A 26255-nucleotide genomic window follows, 5' to 3' on the forward strand; every position below is an offset into this window, starting at 1 on the left:
AGTTTGGACACGGGAAGTACATACACTCGCTTAGTCTATCTTGATACATGTCTGTGGTGTCAACCATCGTTCGTTAATACGATGGTACCGCACTAGTGGTAATAGGTAATTAAACTTTGTACGAAGCGTGTTCGGGGAAACCACTCTGAAAGCGAACTTGCTTGATACGTGGTTAATATAAATAAATAAATATTATATTAAAATTATACTTAGTATTCTCCTTTGTCAATTTTAATCAAGCATGAAGGATCAAGTGGAATATAAATTATTTATGAGGTGTTTTCCATCTGTAGGGAAGAAGAAGAGTAGTGGAAGGCGTTGTAAGAAAATAAAAAAACCGTCTCTGTAATATCATCCACATGAAGGTTACTCTGGTTTGATAACTTCTGTTTTACGATCCGCATTTCATATCTCCAATTCTCAGGTGAGTGTTATTTTGTTCTTTTTGTTACGTGCTAAAAAATTCAACCTTAAGATTTTTTTTATAAACAACATTCTTGTTGTATTTGTCTTCTAGAGAACGCGCAGGAATAACTCTTTAACTGAATTTGTAATTTAATTTAAAAAAGGTAGATGTAAAAAAGTAAACTGATCGAGGCTGGCAAAAGCCCTGTTAAGTTTGCACCAATTCATAAATTAGTTCTTAATATCTTAACATCAAATATCAATCTTCATATAATTTATTTGTATTTTTTATACTCAGATATTACTGAATGCAATCTATCCATCTCTCAAGACATTTAATCCTTCTCGTTGGTAATAGTTTCACTGTAGACGCGTTGATGTCTTTTGTCAGCACTCGGGTTGCGTACGCGCAGTCACGATTTACTCTGCAATGGTTTAAATAGATTGTGTAGTATTTTATCGGCGCATAGATCTATCATTTTAATGTTTGCTATGATGTGTAACTACATAGTTTATGTTTCATAAAACATTATGTCTAAATTGTTATTATTGTTACTGTGAGTTCCAAATAAATAATAATAAAGTCACTGGGATATCTCAATTATTATTGTATTATATGATTGATAATTTAATATAAATCTACGTAACATAGAAAATAATTATACATATAACGATGGTTAAATATGAAACATAATTAATATAGTTATACATTTCATCTGACGCACATGTAAATAATACATGAAATGATCGCAACCTGACCGATGCGAGTAAACACGTAGCGTACCTTCACCCACACAGTCAAGGTAGAGCAGAAGCGTGATAAAAAATCACGACAAAGTAAAGAAATGAAATGTCAGAGCCGCTCCGACCCTCCGGCGCTCGACGGACCAACGGTACTCGATCCGCGGCAACCGGCGACTGCGCAGGTCCATGCCCTCTCCGCACAAACTAGTGATAAACCTAGTGCAGTGAAACCAAATCGATCTGTGAAATGTTCTGTGTGTGATACTGTGTGCTTATAGTGTCTCGTCTAGGATCCTCCAACTCTCGACGCTTCAAAGGCAAGTTTCAGATAAACACTTTGCATTTTAAACGACCACTTATCAATATGAATAAACTTCAGTTTAGTTCGGAACTGGGTACGTTCCCGTGGAATATATTTGTTTTATAACTCGCGGCAACGGCAGCCATTTGAATGAATAAATATTTAGTTATGTGAAAAATTCATACGTTGCAAGAGACGACCGCGGAGTTATTCCTGAATGTTGGCATTTTATCATTGCCGCTACCGTACATTGGATTGTGCATTTTGTTATGAATTTAATATTCATAGATATATATTTAATATGTACTTGAAATAATTCTGTAAATTTCTCTACAGTTAATAAGTGTTGTAGCTATAATAGGCTACAATAAATAACTCTAGGCAATGAAGGTCAACGTCATTATCAATTTCCTCTCATGAGCTTAAAGCTCTTTCGTGAAACAATTTGAAAGTACGCATACCAATCATTACGTGTTTGCTTTTATGCGGTCAGTGGTTATTATGATGATGTTCTTATATGTTGTAGTGAAGTAAATATTGTACTTTAAAGCATTATTGAGGTGGATCTTGAAAAGATAATATATTCCGTGGTGTACCTACGTGTCACGTACATTCAACACTTGATAGGCAAGATAAAAACCAGTTTACGATTCAAAGACTGAAATGAATTAAGATACTATTATATAAATATTTTCGTTTGTTTATATATTTTTTAGTTTGTTTAATTAAAATTTATGTACGTTAATAGAAACGTTAATCAAACTATCATTTACATGGAAACAACTCTGCAAGCCGTATAACGAGCATTGTAGCAACATAATAATGCTAATTTCGGTCCATTGTCGAATAAACTGGAATGAGAATGATCACAAATTGCATCAGATGTTGAACGTGACCCACTGAGCCGAAAGGAAAACAATACCAAGTCATATTTGCAGGAGGTATTTTGGTTTACCGTTCACCGCTTGTGTTAGTAAACGACCAATCAAGATTGTATGACTCAATATGGTAAAATTCTGTGGGTTTTGAACTAGTCAATTGTATTATGGAATTGTTGAAAGTTCTTTAGAATAGGAAACTCGCTGTGAATGTATATCATACTTTGATTTATGCTTTCGATTTAGAAAGCACACAAAAATTAGCTGTTAATTGTATAAAATCGACAATGGAATATCTAATTTATTTTGATTTCAAATCGTATTCAAGATATTTTAATTATTTAGTTACTTCAATATTCGTTAACTTAACGTATTACATAAATGGGTTTTCGCAATTCCGATGACCTTTTTAATACATATTTTATTACTCCAGAGAGCTTTATCCAAAACTTGTAATGAACGTATTTTATTTAACGTTCAAATACGTTGGTCCAACTCATCAAATGAGAAATCATATAGCGAGTATGTACCTAGTATTCTATTGAATAAAACTTACTAAATAATGTTATGTTATGTTACAGAATAAAACTTAAAAGCGTTTTTTCTGAATGTGAAGTAAATTCAATTTTCTGTAGTCGGGATCTAGTTGATTTCATCAAAATATTGTATCAGTATATGCAAATTAATGAATGTATTTTTAAATAACAAAATAAAGTATCAAATCATTTCATTTAATTTCAAAGGATTACAATGTAGAAAACCCAAGAGGATTAAATTGAAAACACTAGGATTCAGGAAATATACGTTTTCATTTATTTCATACTTTCCAACAAATGAAATGTTACATAAAAATTATAAACATTTCGAACTCTTGCAAATTGAATCAACAATTTGTTATAGTTTTCAAACCAAACAAGAACGTTAAGATAAATTGAAAGGTGGATTTAGTAAAAACTCAATTGTAAGTGATTTTAACGCTACTGATGTAAGAGTCTGTGTATTGTATAACAGTTTTCTTATTGCTTTGTAGTTTTACATCATTTGTCAGTATTTGAAAGCGTCTGGTACCTACTCATGTACTCTATTTTCATTTTACAATAATTAACTTTAACTTACAAACCTGCATACTCTGCATAGATACGTATCTATCGTTCTTATTGCATGTGCAATAAGAAAATTTACGTGGATTATTTATTCGTTAAATTTTCTCTAAAATTTCTCTAAAAGCTCGACAGTACCACAAAATATTTCAATAGATACTACAATACATTCGTAGACGGAGTTATGTTCTGCGTAGGTAGGCGTTTTAGTGTCTTAGACGTGAAATATTACCTAGGTCTGAAGTAATGTTAAACTTTGGAGAAATGGCTCATCTTTAATACTCCCAGTGAGAATGTTTCAGTAACTCTTACTTATAGAACTAGAGAACAAAATATGCAATTAACTGGGGGACAGTATACGACGTTATATATTTAAGTTGACATCCAGTAAAAGTAATGTGATAAGTTTACTTGGCTGAGTTTGAAATATGAGTCGTATAGAGAAGAAAGTATGGAGCATCCGTAATAAAATATACGCACTTTCTTTGCGTTGTTTGCACAACCTGTGTAAGTGAATTGTGTGCTTAAGATTTATGTTTTGTTTTACGTCATTTGAAGCCGCTTTGCTATTCGTATTTTTTTTTCAATCATGGAAATGCAAATAAAGAGTCTTTTGTGAAATTATATGTACTTTCATTTAGCTTAAAAGTTTAGAATACGTGCAATGTGCATATATTATGAGTCATTGAGTGTCTTGTAAACAGCTTGGAAAAAAGCTTAGAGACAATATCTTATCGAGAAAGGAAGTGGTGTTCCATTTAATAAATACAGGTATACGTAATGATAAGAAATTCTATTTGTTAGTAAATCATTTATGAACTGTTTCTTTGAATATTTTGATGACGGATGCGATAATATTTGTAAAAGCTTTTATTCACTTTGTTCTATAGATTTTGTTTTCCTGTTAGACAATACAATTTTGCGATAAAAGTAGTCTCCTGAATCAATTCAATAGAAATTTAGAGAAAAAATAAGATTACAGATAAACATACATAACTGTCAGTTTACCTCGACTTGATTATATTTTTTCTAGAAATTCCGATCAAACCATAAATTAACATATGCATCGGGAAAGTTTGTAGCAACATATAATTGCATCGGAGCCATCCAAAATTAATTAGCCGAAGAGGAATTTATATAACATGAAAATCAATTTATCCGTGTAGTTAATAATATCGTGGCAATCGGATTTTCCAGTTTATGAGAGCATGACTGGTCCGCCTCAGTTTCTTATATTGTATAACTGATTTCTACAAGATGGACTAGGAAGGTATTTGTTTTCGTTCCGGGCATGTATAGAGTAACTGTGCCATTTCAACCCGTATACAACTGTTATATCAATAGTCGGTATAGGTATATATGTAGGTATGTGTGATTCAAAGCGTTTCTGAGAGAAGATTTGTTGAATATATTAATATTTAGTTGGATATATTTTAAATGACGTCCATCTGAGATTTTATATGCCGTTAGGTGTTAAGGTGAAATTATGATGAATAGTGAAAATTATTGTATAAACAACAATATTGGCAGTCAATTCAAAATGTCAGAGGTACCTATAACACGTGGAGATTACGAGGCGCTTATGGTGTTAACTGTTAATAGATTATTGTTAGTTCATTAGTCTTGTTTGGTATAATTGGATTTGGATCTTAGCTCATATATTAACGAGTTCATCCGGTTAAAATGTAAACTTTAAGTTAGGGTAATAATCTTGCATATTAAATTCCTTCCTAGTTTACAAATTTCCAACAATAAGTCGATACGAGATCGTTATAAAGTTTTCGTTTCATACTAACTTTTAAAGGATACGATGCACACGGTAATTTGCCGAGCATAAGTGGAAAGGTTCAACTTTAATATTTTTACGTTCCCCGATGTACGGAAGTTTCAGCTAGATGCCTTCAATCCCTCAACGTCAGCTTTATTCGGCAGTTACAAAGAACGTAAGACGTTTTATAAATCGACGTTTCTGCACGCTCTACATCATGCTATCGATCTTCTCTAAAAATGTCAAGGATTTTAAAATCTTATCATATTTGGACAGGGAATGCTAAGAGGGAATGTATCTGAGTATTTGATAGTTATGTCGATTGCTATAGCGTCGAATTATGTAGTAAAAGACGTTGCTCTTTTATGCTATAGAAGTAAAATATTAAATCTCTGGAAACAACTATCAACAACTAGTAGCATAGAATGAACGTGAGTATAGTTCTCTAACGAGAATTTGTGCTCAATACACCAGTTGAGATATTAACAGCATCTATTGTAATTCTTATTGGCTTCGGTATTTGGCTATGTGCTTCGCCTTGAGCCTTAACCTGATCGCCTTCACTGCAATAGTCACGAAGTGTCACCAAAATAGCCAACGGTTATCACTTTCTATTTCTTCATGGCAAATTATGCCCAATTTTATATAAAAACTAGCGGTCCGCCCCGGCTTCGCCCGTGGTACATATGAAAAATAGATGTTGGCCGATTCTCAGACTTACCCGATATGCACAGAAAATTTCATGAGAATCCGTCCACCCGTTTCGGAGGAGTATGCAGACTAACATTGTGACACGAGAATTTTATATATAAGATATCTACAATTTGTATTAAGGAAGAGCGGTAATAATTATACATTTTAAAGGTACAATCGTATATTATTTTGTCTGGAATACTTAAAGGGTTCGGTAATTTCAACCTATATTCAGAAATATTGTGGTTTACTCCGCGCAAGCTTTAAAGTAAATTTCCAAATTTACTTTAACTATAGCGTAAATTGAATAACTAAGGGTAAACGTTCTAGGATGTTTGTTAATATTTTAGTTGTAGAGAGTCTAGACGGCCACTAGTGGCTGTTAAGTAAATAAATGGAGTAATCTACAATCTAGAGGTAATTTAAGAAATTTATTTTTTACCTTAAGTGAGTATTTTGCTTTTTTCTGTGATACAATGGTTTTAATAATGAATCGACTAGGACAGGCGATCTCTTTCTAGTACCTAGGTATAAGATAAATTCCTCTCAAAAATATGAAAGAATTTGTATGCAAATAGTATTCTTTATTCTATTGGCTTATCATCGATCTGTTTACAAAGAAGGTATATTAGAGTTCTACAACTTCAATTTGTCCATAAATTAATTTTTAAAATTTAGTGCTCTGTTGAAATCTAGGTTTTCCACCATTTGATAAGAAGGAACACAACACTTGAGAAGATTTACACGTTATACAATACTATACATAGCTTCCCCGACCTGGGTACATAATACACACGCTGATATAATATGACAGGAAATTAAGTAACTTCCACTGTAGGTACACTGCTTTATGGAAACAGTTCAATAGCAAGCATCTGCATCAACAAGATAGGTTGCAGTGTTACGACGTACCTACAGAATAATATGGATTTCATCTTTAAGGCTCGACTACCACCTTTAGAAATCTGATATCGGTTTACGCATAAATGGGTCGCATTGCAACGAGAATCTGGTTCAAGGAAATTGGAGTCATGCATTTGTATGTGAAAGAGCAGATTGTGTCTTTCAAAATTTGTGATTGTTCTTCACGTTTATGTATAGATTTTTTGTCCTATGACGATAATAATCATAAGAAGATAATTCATAAAAAAGCAAGAACAACTTTACAATATACGAACTATGTCAGGTTCCTCAATTGTTAAAGCCTAGTTTTAACAATTCTATGTAAGTAACAGCAATTGCTAATTAATTTGTAAAAGCTCTTTTTAAAAAATTTTATAATTTTAGGTAACAAAATACTTTTCAAAAATAAATAGACTCTAGAGTCTAGAGCTAAGTCTAGTCTAACAAACTTACTGTACCCACAATAAAATATTTCGGTTATTCTATACCTTCGAAATACTCGCTCGGAAATGTAATAGTAGGTCACCAGTTCATGCATTTAGTTACGCATGATCTAGTGTACAAAAGTATTAACTATTTTTAGATTTAATGAAAAAAGAATATTTAAGTGGATTATAGATTACATACTCAATAGAGCATAATATTTGGAATATTGTGCCACAAAGGATTGTAGTACAACCAAAGTACAACAAATATAGAAACAAAGATTTTTTTTAAATGGTATTGAAGAATGATTGCTAAGAGATTGCTAAGAGATTGCTGTGTAGCAATAAGGCCGCCTATTGTGCAAAATTTTTGTACCTCACTAATTTGTACCAAATTTCCTATATTGTTTTGTACAATGAAGTGTTATAAATAAATAAATAAATAAATGATTTGTATTGTTTATATGAGGGGAGTAAAAACGGATGCTATAATAAATTTTTAGTTTGTAAAAATATTTCAGTTATTTGAATAAAAAATGTTGTGTGGTTTTATGAAACCACGGTAAAAGTGAAACTTTATCGTACGGTTCGAGCGTCACGCGACATGCGCTGCTACACAGACCAAAAAGTTTGAGACGATGTAATAAAAGTTTCACTTTAATATTAAAATAAATAAATAATGCTGTTAAATATGAATATGAATTCATTGAGTGTCAGAAAAAGGAAATTATTCTCATTGTTTCATTTTGTGTCCCAATTTGTAAGATAAAAATAAATTTAAAAGTTGATAAAAAGGCTCGCTACGTGCCCCGATTTTCACGAAAGCTTTAATAATTGTGAATTGTATTTTTTATACCTATAGTTAATTGATTTTGATTTTATTGTAAACTTTAATTTCTATACTTTATTATTATTTATTTAAATATAATTATAATATTTCTATTCAACATTGTATGTTGTTATCGTAGATCTCACATGAGCCACACCTTTAGTTTTAATAATTTAATAACAGAGAAAAAACTCAATATAGCTAATACTTCAGAATAAACTAGTTTCTACACAATTATTGCCTACCGTTACGGTTCGGCCATTGACCTTTTGTTCTAGAATAGAAGTTATCCTACAACCCGTATTATAATAAAACTAATAATTGTTTTTGTACACTATCTTTCAGCATTGAATGATATATTACAAGATTATATAAAAGAAGAGCATTATTACTTCTAGTTCTGATACTATTCATTTCATCGATTATTTTTATCGAATTGAAATATTATGATTTTATCCTAGAACCACATTTTTAAACTTCTAAAACATTAAAGGAAAGCTTTTTTTTTGCAAAACTTCTTACGAAAACATTTGTTATTCAATGTTTCTAATTCATTCTATTCTCATCGAGATTGGATGGATAGTTAAGATAATGTAGTAAATATGAGCAATTTATACAGTTACAAAGGTACAGTTATTTAAAAACGAAAAAGTAGCAGTACATAATACTACGCATTACGAACGCAGTTATGTACTTTGCGTGTAAACTACGTTCCCAAAACGACGTAAGGTTCTCAATTCACAGTGTGGATATTTTTTGGAGAATGAATATTAATTATAGCTCTACTAGCGTTAGCTACTATTAAGTATTGTGGCTCTACATTCTTTCTGTTTTTCACAACATTTGTTGTCAGATTTATCAAATTCATTAAGAACATTAGGAGTCTTTATTTGTGTATAAATAAAGCCGTTACGACGAAATATTCACTTAGAAAAACGCTACAGCTAAACGTATAACTGTCATTAAAATGAAATGTGTTTGCGCTCTGTTTCTTCACTCCCTAATGTAGGCTCTTCATTAACTTAAGAAGGTGTAAGTACACTTAATCTTGTAAAGTATCCCGTTTTTTACGCGTTCTTGAGCGTGAAATGTTATATTATTTTCTAGGAATCGTTCCCTTCGTACAAAAGCGTCTGAACAATAAGTTCAAATCGTCTTTGTGATGAGACAATGGAATAAAAACGTGGCTTCAAAGAATGTAGTTTCATTCGGCGAAAGTCAATTAATATTAAAATTTCGCGGAAAGACAATTATAAAATTTTTAATGTTTGCTCTTAAAATTATGCAATTGTAACGGAATTATGTAAAAACTGAGATAGTAACAATAAGAGGATAAAAACTTTGTATTGTTAGCTTAGTTTTGTTGATCTCGTTGGTGGGTACTTTTTAAATATTACTCCATAGTTAATAACTAATTAGAATATTATTTTTGTGCTTGCATAAATTTTAATTTTAATGAGACTTAATAAAAAGCATTGATTATTTTTACATGGCATTAAAGATTTCTAATTATCAATGCGGTGCTTATAGAAAAAATGTATTTCTTCGAAGCAATGAATTAATAAAGTACTAGTATTGAAAGACATTGTACGTTAGAGTAGTTTTTTTAAGTGTGTCCAGTGAAAGTGAACATATTACTTTCTTTATAGTGAAGATTGCAAATAATATTTTAATTCGCTTCTATTATTCGGGCTACTTAAATTTGCAGCGAAATTAAAAATTTCAAATTGTGTTTTATAAATGAATAATAAAATAGCGCTATAATTAGATTTTGTGGAAAATTGAGGTTACGCTGAAGGCAAATTTTTTACTTTAGTATTTGTATACATTATACTGTTCTAATCATATGATAAATGCCGAAGATGTCGCTATAAAGATGTCTTTTGCATGAAAAAGTATTGAGCAAAACAAGGAAAAAAAATCAAAATTTATAGGCTTTTTAAACTAGCGCTACGAGAGCGAAGCCGTGTGCTGAAGCTAGTGCACAATATGAACGTTTTGTTCTGGTGAAATGTACTTCACAAGTACCATTTAGAAGAGGCTTAGTAGGAATAAATCATAAACTTATGCTTACACAAATATTTCAAATATTTAACTTGACAATGTGAATATTACTTGTGATAAAGTTTTTGACGTGTTATTAAAATAAAGCGCATTTCCATTGGCAGAATTCCAAGCTGATCAATTCTATCTGATTCCTTTAAATTATTAAATAGTTATATACTTCAAGATATAGCGGGATAGAGTCTCTTATTGCCGGAGGCCAAGACTTTCTTTGGGTTAATAAGTAAGTTTATAACTTGTAAACCTTCTTGACATTTTGAAACTATCAATAACTTTATTGAGTTCGAAGTAACATAAAAATCCTCACTATTGAATAAATTGAATTTAGGTAGGTTTAACTTTTTTTTGTCCTTGTATTCGAAGACTTACGATTTTAGTACTTATTGATTATTTAAAAAAGGTAACGAGTAACCTACAGTACCTATAATTAAATCAAAGCTTGTGTCTGATTTAGACCGGTTCAGCAGTTATGGCGTTACTGAAACGAAAAACCATCCAAACAAACTTTCTCATTTAGAACATCAAGCTAAATATTTTATTATACAGTAAGAATAACTCAAATTTCATATTTCAAATTAACTTAATTGCAATTATAAATTATTAAGAATGAAAAAATTCTCAGTGTATGCATTTAACAACACTTCTTTATGTAAGTAAAAGTGTACCTATTTCTTTGACAGTTCATTAGAATTAAATTCAAAATTCAATAGATTGTAATTTAAATAAGTCTTATCTAGCAAAGCTTTATCTGCCACTTGTCTGAGACAGACAGGATTGCTAATTAGGTAGTATAATGTACTGAATACCTTATTTATTAATATGCTCTTTTCTACGTAAGAATGTGAAAGATTAACGGCATATGCGGACATGCGTGTAATTAGATATTAATGTTTATCGCGGATTAATAGTTTATGTGAAAGTGTTTCAAACAATTTTACATTGTTTTAACTTCTCACGATTGAAAATACATTAATGGTAAAAGCGAGCTGGATGCGATTTTTTATTTTAATACTCCATTCGTTTGTTGAATAAATGATATTAATTTGCGATAGTGAAAAGTAAAATGTAATAAAGCGTTATACTTGTTATTAAGGAAAAAATACGAGAACGCCTGGAACAATTCGACAAATTGAAATATTTGTAAATGTACAAGTGTTTCTTATTAAAACGAAAATTGGAAAAATTACCGGGAACAGTGGTAATACCCTAATTATGCTTTCGTGAGAAGCCAATCAACTAGTTTTTCATAAAAATAACAAAAAATAACGAAGATTTACTTCATTAGATGCCTCAATATTACTTCCTATGTTTGTGCTTAAAATTGATTGAGTAAAATAGCCATGTATAAACAGATATATAAATATAACTTTGAATATTCAGTGTTCTCTGTTATTTAATATAGTAGATATCGTTAAATGCTTCCGTACTGTGCTAGAAAAATGCAAGACAAAATATTTGCGTGCGTTGTCTTAACGGTTTCATGACTTTGTTTGAAATGCTGGTTAGTAACCGTTTGTACGGTAAACCCAGTTATAATACATACGTAATTTTAACAACATAAGTAGGCCTTATTAGTGCTCTTTGAAGCTATAAGTATAAACAAACAAAAGTTTGATCGTTGTAATATCTAGGTACCATATTCAGGAAACCGTCAGAGTATCACATTATGTGATTTTCAAACTTAGGTTATACTGTGAAACGATAAGGACATAAGGGAATAAATTGCTCTGAACATTTTGATTTTATTTCGAAATTGCCGTATAATTCATATCCTTTTCATTGTAAATTAACATTTAAGGTAATAAATAGAGTCATCAAAGCCAAGTTCCACGAAATGTTAGCAGCAATTGCAAATAGGATCTCTCGCTTCAGAATTATGCCATTTATCTGCGGAATACTTTCGAACTTCCATTCGATTATTTTTGTCTGAGCGTCGTAAAAGGAAAATTATTCACGAAGTTTCTTAGATTCGGCGGTATTCTGCTTTTCTTTATGAATTAGTAGTAGATGTAATATTGAGATTATGTTAAATTCCTAAGAGACATTTTATCCGATGATTATAAATCGCTTATGAAAGTATTTCGCGTGTTTGTGTAGCGATATTGGAAAAGTTAGGCGCTGCTATCTCGCAATGTCGGTGTATCAGTCATGATTTGAGTTCGCGGCTGTTATTGGAGAGGACGTTTAAAGTGGAAATTTCGAGCTAAATAAACTTTTATTTCGTTTTATACGTTAAATTTTCGTATTCGGTTCAGCGCTTCAAAGTATTTCAATAATATGTTTGAGATTTTATCCGATTTGACTTATATTTGAATTTAGGTTTTATTTGAATTAGGGCCGATTTATCAATCCTTGGTTAAAATGTATCCGTCTAATAAAGTATTACACGAACATATTAAAATGTCACCTGTAAACTGTCTAACGGACAATTACAATACATTTTTCAAATGGTATCTAGTTTAATACGTTAATCGACGAATTAAACTAGATATATAAAATAAATATCTTAAGGATTGAAAAATCAGCCCTTAAGATATTTATTTTGCAGAAGGTTTGTTGTACCTAGTTAAATATACAACATAATAGTTCATTGTAATGGCCAATATACAATTCAAATAAGTTATATCATGAATACCAATTACATTCCAATGTAAACTGTGAGGCAAGGAAGGCGATTATGCGCAACGATGTCGGCTATTCAAACAGGCTGAGAGGCGCGGCCCTCGATCTCTACTATGTCTTTACATTCGTAACTTGGGCAATTTTGCCATTTGTTTAACGGTACTTAGTGACCTCAGCACGTACGACATAGTTAGCAATGCGGTGAGAATTATGCTTTATGGGAATCTTTTGAGATAAAAAAATGGTGGATTTTTTGTATTTTATTATTACTATCGCAAATATTATAATTTATTTATATAGTGGAAGATATAGGAAACTGAGTAGGTAATTAGAGTATTTCTTTTATATTTGAAATTATTTAGGGAAATATTGTCTCATTAAGATATTTACCCCTTTAGGAAGAGGTAGATAAGTACGGCAATATGAATTTGACGAGAGTGGTTTGAACCTATACAATATTACGAAAGACTGAAATATTTGTTATGTTCATGGTTATTGATGGTGTTGTATGCAACATTTATTTTCTATAATACCGATATAATGTTAATTAAAAGTCACTGACGTGACGCTATTACTCAGTATCATATTACTTATTTATTTATTCATATTTTTATCTCCTCATTTCATTTTTTATATCTGTCATAGTATTACTAAAATTCATTAATTTATTCGTCATAACGGCTCTCAGTTATATAAAGAAATTATCTTATATGATATAAATATGTTAATACTAACTGTTTATCAAAAAATACCTGTAATACGTATCCTTAAAAACTTGATTGTACCGTTGTTTAAGAACGAATGTGGTCTGATTTTTATATGTTAAAAGTTTGATAAGTTTATCGATGACTAGTTTCCTGCGCGCGGCTTCGCCCGCTTTGTAGGGAACTTAACAAATTATGTACTAAAACCTTCCTCTTGAACAACTCTATTTAAAAAGACATTAAATTTTGTTGCGTAATTTTCAAGATCTGAGCATACAGCTTCCCTATTCACAATAAAAAATACAGACACACAAACGGCGGAAAGCAACATTGTTCTATGCTATACTAGCCGAATAGCATAAAACAAAGCTTACTGCCCGCGGCTTCGCCCGCTTTGTCTAAAACCTAATAAATTATATACTAAAGTCTAAAACCTTCCTCTTGAATCACTCTATTTATTAAAAAAAACCGCATCAAAATCCGTTGCGTAGTTTTAAAGATTTAAGCATACAAAGGGACATAGGGACAGAGAAAGCGACTTTGTTTTATACTATGTAGTGATACGATAATATCTATATATAACAATATCATTCATATTGTAAAGTTCGCATACGTGAGTATTCTATCTCGAAATGCATTGGTTATATTTTTCTAGCTGCTAACGGTATTATTTATCAATGCCAGGATGTCTCATGGCATTCGATATTCTTTACATATATCGCTTTATTTTATGTAACAAATTTCAACTGAAACATTCCATATTTCCGTAGGGGTTTTATACAATCCATTATACAATTAAATATTGTTCACAGTGATGTCAAGTTTCAGAGATTATTGTTGATGTAAAAGCAAATTGTTTTGTTAAACTCGTTACGATTCAACATTTGTGACGTACAAATTGAAAATGAATATTTAATTCATGTTTTATTTCATAAATATATTATTAATTTCGGTAGATTTTGTAATAAAAGAACAGTTATTGATGAGAATAGTGGTTATCGTGTATATAATATTGACTGACTCAGGGCTTCAAGTCAATCTATCTGTAGTTGAAATCCAGCAGCAGATGATAACATACGATCAAATAATTAACGAAGATACAATTTTCAGCCATTGATTTATCTTAAACTATACAGCCTTTTTGTCAAACAACAGTCAAAATTTGTATAGTTTTGTTTTTTACACGAATTAACACACGAACAGAGGAATAAATAACCATCACTGAGAACGTATTTAACACTAGAGTTCAAACTTATATGAACATTAAGGTGCCGATGTGTGGGCTAGTCCTTATGAATTTTAAAAAGGTTGACATTTCAAACATTAAACTATAAGGTCAGTGACAGGGCCGTCGTCCTTCTATAAATAGAAATCTCCTTATATGCGAGTCACACGTGTACGTAGTCCGTTCACAGAACCTATACGAATACTTCAATAGTTATGTAATGTTATGTCATGCTTTTCTTTGGGGAACAATTATTTCCCACTTATTAAGTTCTTAGTACTTGTTTATCCGTCATTGTATTAAAACTCGGTATTAGATTTTAAGAGAGAAGATAGTTTTTTATAAAACTACACTTTTTCGTGATTGAAAAACGAATTTTTAGAATAATTTCAAGACACAATAAGGGGATAAAAGCTTAGTGTACGACTAATAATGTTTATTCAGTAAATTGAAACGCATGCAAGAACAACTATTTTCTCGGTCAAGTCGCTCTCGCCCACGTTACTTCCAAATATAGGAAAGTATTCCAATATCCTTGCAATCGAGTTCTTACCTGTACACTTTTTGAACGCATGGATATTCAATTGTTAAAACGATATGCATTTTTTATAGTAAAATCACAGGTAAAATATAGGAATATATTAAAAAATGTCAACGGTGTGGTAGATATGTTAGGACAGAACAAGTCTAGAATATGATTTATTTGTGTTTGAGATAATGCTTATTATAATATATAAGTATTCCTTATTTAATAGTATAATATAAATTATTTTAAATGATGTTATAAAAACGTCGTTTTCCTATAAATTCCTTATCCGTTAAAAGATAAGTCAAAAGGGAGATATATTTTGGTTTATGGACTGCACTTTCAAAACGACTGTGTCATATATTCATATTCATAGAACTGGCACCTATTTCATCTTCTAACTCTTAGTATAAAGTTTATATCCATTAGTAGGTACACTCTGAGATCTGTGTAGGTAATTACTAGCGGTCGCGTGTATATGCAGAAAAGGGAAAGAGTAAAAGCCATACTTGTTATATGAATATTTATTGGCTATTTTTCTAGTGTTTTTTCATAATTGCAAATATAAATAGGATCATTAAAATAAAAAAGTCATTAATTCTATAAGTAAAAAATTCAAACCTTTGTATGTATTAAACTTTGTAGTCTGTAGTTCTGAAATGTAGATATTATATCGGAGCTTTAACTTTTTATAGAATAAAATAAATGTTACATTGATGAGACAAACTCTATATAAAGTTTTCTGTCAGTAATAATACTTCAACATTATATTATAGTACACAGAAAAAAACTTAACGAACACATTTAATGAAGAAAGTGAAGTTCAATTTGGTCCTAAATAACCGTCCGGTAGATACAAGAGGTAACAAATTGCCAATAAAAAGCTAACAAAATGCTATGGGTGAACGTTTCGGTCAAAGTTGTAAATCCGCTGGCTGGAGCGGTAAATCCCGGGAAATATCGAAAGCAATGTAATACAGTTAGATTTCGATTGTGATTCGGGATCAGCGTATTGGGAGCTTTATTTTGAATATTAAAATGAGTGACGATTGCCTTCTGATGTGATCCGATGGGCGGATTATGGAAATACTCGATTGGCTGACTTCTGATTTATGTTTCGGAATTTCGATCGCTTCGAGAAGAAGCTGTATTGTTTTCTTTGTGCAAAGGAAATGTTTTTCTTGGAAAATCCTGAACCAAGCCAATGAAGTAATGTAATTCTTACACATTTGTTACGGTTTGTTTCATCTCCAGGTGCTCTTTAGGGATGAGGGCAATAAAACTATTTCAATATTTTCAATATTGGCTCAGAAAAATTTGTACTTTTTTAAGTTTATAATATCTAAACGAATCGTACGTAATTGCACAATGTTTGTGTATTAATTAATTTTGAGTTAAGTTTATAAATGCGTTTGGCCCATACACCATTGTTTGATGTAGCTTGTCTCGAGATTATATTATGGGAACAATGGGCTTCCATTCATTAGTATACTGTAGAACCTACTCGAAATACACCTGTTCAATCCTAATAGTGATCAATAATTGAATGTAACATGATGTTTACAGAGTAACGTTTGACATTTAGCAAACATACAATTTCCATTAATTGTTAAATATCAAAAACGGTTTTGACTTTTATATTTCGTTGAACAAATATACATTTTCAACTGAGTGAAAAATACAATCCATTTGTATTTAGTTGAACGTTTTAGCAAACAGAATTCAAGTGAAATCGGATTATTGCAGTCGCTGGCTGGATTAAACCTTTATATTTATTTCTAAAAATTGTATACATGTACCTATAAGGGGCAGGTGAACAACGTGAACTGTAAATACATTATTTTTAAGGCAGAGCTACACTGTAAAGTAATTGGATAGAATAATAGATTGAGATTTACTTAGGATTAAGTTTGAGTATATTTAAATTGATTACTTTGTTAGATTTATGTTATAGTTTAACGATTCAGTTAAAGTAAGTGACACCTTGTGAGGAAGTTTAGCACTCAAGACCTTCATTAAAAATGTATCTGATATATGAATAAAAACAAAATTATATAATTTAATAGACTCATTAAGATCTTGGCAGAACGGAGACCAGGATGGTCAGCAGCTATAGAGGAAATTATCTACGATAATCTTGTCTCAAAATTTGTCGTCTATTTATTCGACACTGACGTGGCAATGGAACAACCTGCTTGGACAACCTTCTTACAAAATAAAGTAAGTACGTGCTAATCTCACTCGTAGATACCACAAGTATTGTATTATGATGACATTTCTTCCAAGACAAACCAAAGGCGACCAAGGCAACATTCCAGGGTCTTAACTGGTTTTACGTTGTTACAAGCATTAATTTTTTATTGCATTATACTACAATTACAATGAAATACCTGTGGGAGCGTAATTATTTATATTATGTATCTATTATGACACCGGTTGAGACGTTATTATAATGGGCGGTAATTACAAAAAAGATAAATAGCTTTTTCATGTTTATGGAGATACGTGTATTCTTAATTCATGTCATTCAACGTAAGAGTTTTTAAAAATAACTGTTAAAAACAACTTCCAAAAATAACATTGGTTTCTATCATTTTTTTCCAGAATATGAAATTATTCTGTAAAATTCACGAAGATCGCATGTATACCTAATTGCTATCATATTTTTAATTAATTAATATTATACATATAGCTAATACTCTTTGAATAAAATATCACAAATATGCTTGTTAATTAAATTTGGAGAAAATAGATACCTACCAATTAACTAACGAACATCAATTACTTAAAAATAAATAAACCTCATTTTTCTGAAAACAGTTTAGTGTTTCAAAACTATTAGGAATATAAATGAGGTTGGTCCATATTTTAATGAAAAAGTGTCTTCAATTTATAGCATATAACAGTAGCATTTGTAAATACGAAATGAAAATACACTGTGTGAAAAATACAGTGGGAAAAAATTATAAGCAATAATAATAAAGTAAAGCTTTTATCGAAATTAAAAACTTGAGAAGTTCGAGTGGTTTGGATCGGATATTTTTTATTTCACCTCGAGCAAGCTGCGAACGCCTCGCAATTTGCAGCGGCGGACTGAAATGTACAAAGCCGTCGCTATTTTAAATCAAATAAAGCTGTAGTCGGAAAACTCGAATTTAATTCTTTAATCTATGGAAGGGCTTTATTATTTTATAGGAGAAATGAAGAATAGATAGTGAGCAACAAATGGCGTCACTGAACAAAAGCGCTGTCTGAAATTTACGGGCAGAAACATTGATTTTTTCTCAATTTACAAATCATTAAATATCAGAATCATTATTACTGTTTGTAATGAAACATGAACTTTTCCTTGTATCTTGTAAAGAAAATATTCCTTTTCAAACAGTAATCAAAGAAAGCGATGAAATATTTGACTTCATGTATCAAACAGAGATAACATATAACAAAGATTGAGTAAGCAAGTACATACACGGTACTAAAGTTACGTATTAAACCCATGCTTATTTCATTTTATTGAAGCAAATGGGATCTATAATAATTCTGTAATAGTTTATCAATATTTCTGATCGTTTAATATATTTTTCGACTTGACCTTTGTTCGACTGGCCGTCTGGCTTGGTCCGTAGTGACCCTGCCTTCCAAGTCACTGGTCGTGCGTTCGATTCCCACCCGGGGCGAATATTTGTGTGATGAACGTTAGATGTTTGCTCTGTTTCGGGGTGTTAATTATCCATATAAGTATTTATTTAAAATTATTTATACATACTATGTTTATCAGCCATCTGTTTTCCACAACACAAGCGAAAGCTTAGTATGGGATCAGATCTTGCCGTGTGTGAAAATTGTCCCGAAATATTTATTAATTGTAGTTGATAATCGTAGACAGAATATTACCAGCCATGCTTATTTTAAACCGTAGAATTTAGACTGGTTTGTATAATTTCCTATTATTAACCGATAGGTTTTCAAAGTTGCACCTTTTTTACTTTTAATATAATTCAGGATTGTGAGTCTCATAAAAATTCCCCGCGACTCATTAGTCCGAGAGCAGGTGGCGAATTGATAACAGTACTGAAGGTTGTAACGGTCCGTTGATGGGTTTTTAGAATCGATCAAGGAGCTTGATTTCTTGGAAGCTGCAAACGGTGTACTTTTTTAAACACGTCGACGCGCGGCTTAACAGGATGTTAGAGTAACTGTTTACATATTTTGTTTAATTATAAATCGTTAAATGATTAAGAAAATATTTTTACGGAAAATTTGGCTTTGCTTGGATGCTGGCTATTTAATTTTTATATCCAGTAGGATATAAAAATTAATTATTCTAGAATGTTATAAAGGACATTATAATATTATAAATTATACGTTTAATAAATAAATACAAAACCAGGAAAAGCACATTGGGTCCATAAAACATTGCTTATTTGCATATGAATCAAGTAATTACGCTCATATTTTATTCGCTTCCACTATTTAGGTCCTTCTTGCATTTGTTGTTGATATTATTATAATATCTAATATTATAAGTGATCGATTTATTATGAGTAAATTATTGTTTTTGAAGTGAGACCATAACTCCAGTTTTTCTAGATAGTTGATATAAAAATATGTATGTAAAAGTAGGTATTTCAACGATAAATGCATATAAAATCAAATTGAAAATAGTGTCTTATTTGAAAATTGGATCGCAAATTTATTTTCAGGCCAAAATAAAGACGATATATTATTTAAGAGGCGGAGTTCGGGGACGTTTAAAAGACTTCGTTAAATTGCAGACTATTTAGTTTGAAATTTCTGAATTGTTCAAAGAATTACAGGGATTTTCAGGACTGAATTAATATAATTATTTTAATTAAGCGACACAGTCAAGTCTTATGAAATTCAAACTCTACGTTAGTGCCTACATGATTATATTTTACGCAAGAAAACTGATTAAATTAAATGAAAAATGTTTAGAATTACAGCAATCTAAGGTTACCAGTAATTATAATGAATATGTAAAGGCTTAGAAATAAGGCTAGACTTATTCACACATTCATTCACGTCATTATGAGATTTATGCGTCTTTGGATTCACGCTTCAACGCCTAAATCCAAATGAGAGTTCAGATCAGTATTCCGTATAATCCACGCTAAAGGCTGCGGCCAAAGTGGACGTAATCGGAGGACTGGTTGATCCGCTAACGGGGTCGTGTCAGCCCTACGAAATATTGTGATTGTGTGCAATTTTATGATTATGTGACCTTTGTTTGGGTTTGAGATTAGGGCTGTCACTGCATGTTTTGATAAAGGATGTGTTATTAGAGCTTTTTGCGGAGCAGTGATAAATTTTACTACAATATATGTATAATAGTAAGAAGTTTAGTTCATAGAAGAGTAGGTAATAGTCTTCAGCTAGATTTCCAAAGAAATAGACTAGTGCGCAATATAGTATTGATCTTAAACGATGCTATCTATGTGTTGAATTGTTATTATCCACATTTGTTCACGGAATAAGGAAAGCGTAGATCCATCAATATAACCTAGGCGTTACTATCCCGGAGTACAGCTCCCGTATCTCATTAGTATTGAATACGAATAGTGAGGTATCGACTCATGCCTTATTTATGCCTTCATTGTCGTTACTCACAAGTCACGGGGTTAACCTCATTGCATGGAGACGGGTATCGTTTATGCTTGAATAAATCGTATCACATGGCAAGGCTGTAATTAAACAGTCTTATGTTAATTGAGGTGTTTTAATGGATACTTTGTTTTGTGTTAATAAAAAGCAATAAATACATAGAGCGATATTTCGTAGCGATCGTAGCATATTTTGTAACGTGCATTTGTTCTCCAAATATTATAAAATAGAACGTATTCCAGTTATTATTTTAATGTTCTTTCAAAATAAAAATACAACATACATTCTGTAATTACAACCACAAAATTCAGAATATTCTACACTGGATTCATTAATATTAATATTAATATCAATTTACAAGGAATTAATCGGCTCCCAAACGTATTACTGGGAAGTAATTATAGACAATTTGGCTTCGGTAACCTGCTCTAAGTAACATGAATCACAGTTAACAATTAAGTTGTTAAGGCGTTTAGTATTGGAACCATTGGAACTAACTCATAGAACTGGGGTTACGTTATAAAGTAATTCCAACAACTATGTAAAACTACATTATTTCCCGCTAACTCTCAGAGAACTGTCTAACTTCACCATGATTGAGTCGACTTGCTTCTTCTATACAAAGTATGTGTTTTAATTTTGTTGGAACGAACATTTTGAATACGATCGATGTTTAAAACAAATTGTGTATTGTATGGAAGTTGAGGTTCGATCGTTTAATTATTGAAATAAATACGTAGAACAAGGTAGAACTGTTAGAATTCTACGAATCAATTTGAGAATTTACCAATAACATTTTAATATACGACTGTCATAGTAAAATATGTCATTAACTTTTTTTTTCTTTTTCAGATATACTTCCACTCCGGGTATGCAAGTTATTTATAAACTTTTATTTTTAAGTAATTAAACAAAATTATATTATATGAACTATAGTTTCATAAACTATACATAAAGATGTACTATATTAATAGAACTGTAGTAAACATTACCTACAAGTTATAATTTATAAATAGAAATAACACAGCTCAGCTTACATTTACGCTACCCCTTCAAATCTATAAGTACCTTATTATTACAGTCTAAATACCTTATTATTTGAAACCCATAACATATAGAGTTTGTATCACAAGCAATCCCGCAATATTCAGTTCAGGTAAACATTGCCTAGATACCTTTGTTGAGGGAACCTTCATAACAAAGATGTTGTGGTGTATTGATTCTCATTCACCTCTACATAGTAATTTGGTCCCTCAAGCGTAGGCGTAACATGGCCTATAGATAGTTTCCTAGTATTAGTCTATTAGAAATATGTAATATAACGTGAGGATTATAGAGATATTGCTTCTACGTACATTTCTGTACGACAAGCTTACAAACATTAATTAGTTTGAATGTAGATATGTAGTAATGTAGCTTACTTGCGTTTAAATAAATATGGAATTATTTTCATTAGATTTACGTGACCACTCTGGGAGCTGGGAGCTCAAGACGTGTTCTTTTTTCGACTCTACTATCGTTTAAAACTGGCTAACTATTTACGCATAATATATTAAAGAAGTTACCTTTCAAATATTGAAATTTCTTTTCAAATATAATATGAAGTGGTGCCGGATGGCGGATACATATTAGCATTACTAAAATAATATTTATAAAAAACTGCTTTGAAGGGTTACGATTGGATGCGCTACGATGCAATGCAATTATGAATACAATGTCTGTCAGTCACACGCTCAGGATTTCCAATGAAGGGTGACTAATAAATGTAATTGAAACATATTGTGATCATAAACAATCAGAATTCGTTGAACCTAATATCGAAGTATATTCAGAAAGCTTATACTATAATAACCGATATTGAGGTTAACATTTTTAGGTTAGAAAAGTAATATAACCCGAATTAACGTTTTTGTACGCGGCGTTAAAAGAAAATGTGAAAATACGATCGTGATCAAATTCCGCTATATTCTTATAAGCGTGTAAGTCATGATTTATTATTAAGATAGAAGATCTAACGCCGCATGACGAGGCTTTTGCTTATGTACATTGTATCAACACATTTTCTTTTTAGAATTTCTATTGTGTTACAAGTTTGAATGGATGATGGAAGTTGAAGGCATTGTGAACGCAATCAAGCAGATATTATACTGATCAACAAATGTATTGCATTAAAAATAATCTACTAAATGTAGAGATAAGGTTAAGAATTGATTGAAACTGGATTCATTGTCCATGTATTATTCATGGATTTAATTAACAAGTTAATCAAATCTTTGAACGTTAATAACAAAAAGTAAAAGTAAGTTGATGAAGTTATTATTGAACATAAATATATTATATATATTTATTTAATATTTATATAGTTACTACTATGTAGTATGCATATGTGTATGTATGTATGTGTATCTTATGATATATTTGTATTTCATATATTAGTAATATTATTATTTATATATTTTTTTTATTTTTGTTCATTTTTACGTATTTATATCATGTACTGTATAAAATGTGTATATATTTTATTGTGTGCTCTTATTATTTCTACCCTATTCTAAAAATATGTTTTTATTTTGTCCGACAACTTTTTGCGCTTCTTTGCCTTTCTCCCCGTGGTTGCCTGGCAGAGATCACTGCATAGTGATAAGGCCGCCCTTTGTGCTTTCTAATCTTATTTTTGTAACCTTCATGTATATTTTGTTTTTTTTTGCACAATAAAGTGTTAAATAAATAAATATATATTTCATCCAGCCAAGTAAAATTTAGACACAACAAAAATAAATACACACTGAAATAAATAAAATGGCAAAGGATGTACAGTTGTCAAAGTAAATAATGTAGATTTATTCACATATATTCTGCTTTAAGCGGAGAAGGCAGGAAATTAGGTTCTTCCTGTACCAACTCCATGCTTAATCGGAAATCGATATTGTAGCACGGTCTGACTTGGGTACTGAATACAAATCTATCTTATGTTGATACTATATAAACATATGATATATAAAAGAAAGTCGTGTTTGTTACTATACCTAACTCAAGAACGGTTGAACTGATTTGGTAGTTTAGAACCAGGAGAATGCCAATCCTACAAATAACTAAAGCTTTGAAATTTTTTGAAAAAAGATTACACACGGGGCGGATTCTTGGCGAACAGTTAGTAATATGCAAATTAAACAAAATATACTTTAATCAGATATATTAAATACTCATAACCTATATTTTGCGAACGTTATATTTCAGAATGAATAATGAATTATTTCATAGAAATGATTATTATGTAATATGAAAATATCATGCTATATGAGTTACCCTTTTGGGGATGGAAAGCTCTTAATTAATATCCTCATACCAGTCTTTATACTGCTGTCCAGGTACTACGAATCTTATTTATAAAATTCTCGTGTCACAATGTTAGTCTGCATACTCCTCCGAAACGGGTGGACCGATTCTCATGAAATTTTCTGTGCATATCGGGTAAGTCTGAGAATCGGCCAACATCTATTTTTCATATGTACCACGGGCGAAGCCGGGGCGGACCGCTAGTATATTAATATTATAGGTTTCATTATAAACTATACGAACATAAAATGGTTTATATAGAAATAACTATATTCTATATAATTTTAATAGAAACAAGTCCTTCATTCACGTAATCATTTGGATAGAAGACGGGTCTTTGGAAACAATACTATGAATATATTATACTACATTTACGTAGTTGTGAGTATGCATAATTCTGTCATAATCACAATTAGAGTAGTAAATTTGAGAAATGAAGCTCACACTTTTCATCACGTTATACTATCATTCAATTGCTTTTCCTTGTGAACAAAGCGGTTTCAGAACCTGAGCCTGTCCCTTCCAGAAATTAATAAACTTCTCTTACTTAAAAAAAATACGATCTAACATCATGAGTGAACTGATAATATTTGGACTCTAATTTATCGGAGCGAGTAGGTAGATATATGTTGTTTTACTTTTCGGATCGAAGTAAAATTAAGGACTATTTGTCTATGTTTCTAACCCACAAAAGTAATAACCTTAACATAAGAAAATGTTATGTCAAATAAAATTGGCATGACTATGAATAAAGAGATTTCATTGCTTTCGGCGCTGAATAAATACGACGAAAAGAATGAATACCAATTTACAAAGATCTAAACTTTCGTATCGTAATGTTAACATGGCCTATGGTCTGTCGTCCTAAAATAATAGGGACTTGAAAAAATATTACGTTGGTAATGGAGAATTCTTTTAGGTCTGTTAAATATATGTTTTGATTAAATTTAAATAGTCTTTAGTGCTTTTGTATGACTCGTATAGTAGGACATTTGCGACAAATGTAGTGCTGTTATACCTGGTTTTATACCAGCATAAGTATTATACTATTGGTACCCTAGTAGACTTAACTAAGTTTAAATATTTTTGAAGAGGTTGACGATATTTTATTCTCCAATAAAATATGGACCTAACAAAGAAATACTTATAATAAGTAAGTACGCATAACAAAGCTTATCGGGTATAAATCTATGTATACAGTACAATAGATTGGAACAAGCCTTTCATGCTACGAGTTAATGAACCGATGAAATATCTTTTGTACATCAGCGAATATTTTGTTCTTGATCTTTGTGTGTCCTCAGATGAAAGCAAAATGTCTTAAAAATAACCACAAAATATTCTTTTGTTGAAAATCAGATCATAAAATATCAAAACTAAAAACCTTTTAAGTAATATTTATCTAGATTCATAACATCGCTGACAGCGTTCAATAAAAATGTTCACTGAAAAAACACGTCCAGTTGTGAAACGAATCGGTTCGTATAAAGCACACAGAGTTGCAGTTTGGAGGGAATACACTATACGTCAATATTGTGCAGTTTCGATGTCAGCATGAATATTTGCTATGGGCTTTCTTGTTCTCGACATCGCGATACGCCCTGTGGGAGACAACACTGCAAATTGAAAACTGAACGAGTGTATGGGAAAATTGCTGTGTAAGGTGAAAGGTACACAATGTTGAGACAAGATTGATGCCAGAGTAAAAAGACGGTGTTTACAATGAAGAATTGTATGCTATTGCAGTTCATAGTAATCGAAACTCGAGTAGGTAATAATTTTCGAATTTCTAAGAATTTTTACGGAATACTTAGAAGGAAGATAAGGAAGATAATATAAGAAGTTAAGATATCGATGAAATGATATCGTTTATTGTGTCGTTGATTAGTATGTCTCAAATAAACGATAATAAGGTCAAAGGTTCTGAGGCAAAGTTAATTAATAATTTAACCATTTTTAAAGAGTAATAGTAAAAGTTCACATGAATAAAAAGTGTGAGTATAAAGTTTACACATTTGACGGCGCTAAGGCTGCTTATTTTTATTGTCCTCGTAAACCATGAGCGTGTCATTTTACTATGTAAATTAAAAGTTGGTTTTGAGGTTATATT

The 26255-nt window shown here is 31.1% G+C and overlaps 1 protein-coding gene across 3 annotated transcripts in view; it reads left to right on the plus strand.

Annotated features, from left to right (window-relative positions):
• The first annotated feature begins 321 nt into the window (after nt 1-321).
• The window catches only part of LOC149908374 (uncharacterized), a 61804-nt gene continuing 35870 nt past the window's right edge, over nt 322-26255 (plus strand). Inside the window, exons 1-2 of one of the 3 annotated variants that reach the window (XM_090101859.1) lie at nt 322-424; nt 21662-21678. The gene's annotated coding sequence lies outside the window, so the exon portion shown is untranslated. Of the gene's footprint in view, nt 425-1274; nt 1467-21661; nt 21679-26255 lie in introns of those variants that run through there. The other 2 variants (XM_090101857.1, XM_090101858.1) reach the window with 2 other exon arrangements.

This window comes from Colias eurytheme, chromosome 5, assembly GCF_061535395.1.
Source record: "Colias eurytheme isolate Ceu_HAF_F1 chromosome 5, ilColEury1 Martin Lab GWU primary, whole genome shotgun sequence".
Taxonomy (NCBI): domain Eukaryota; kingdom Metazoa; phylum Arthropoda; class Insecta; order Lepidoptera; family Pieridae; genus Colias; species Colias eurytheme.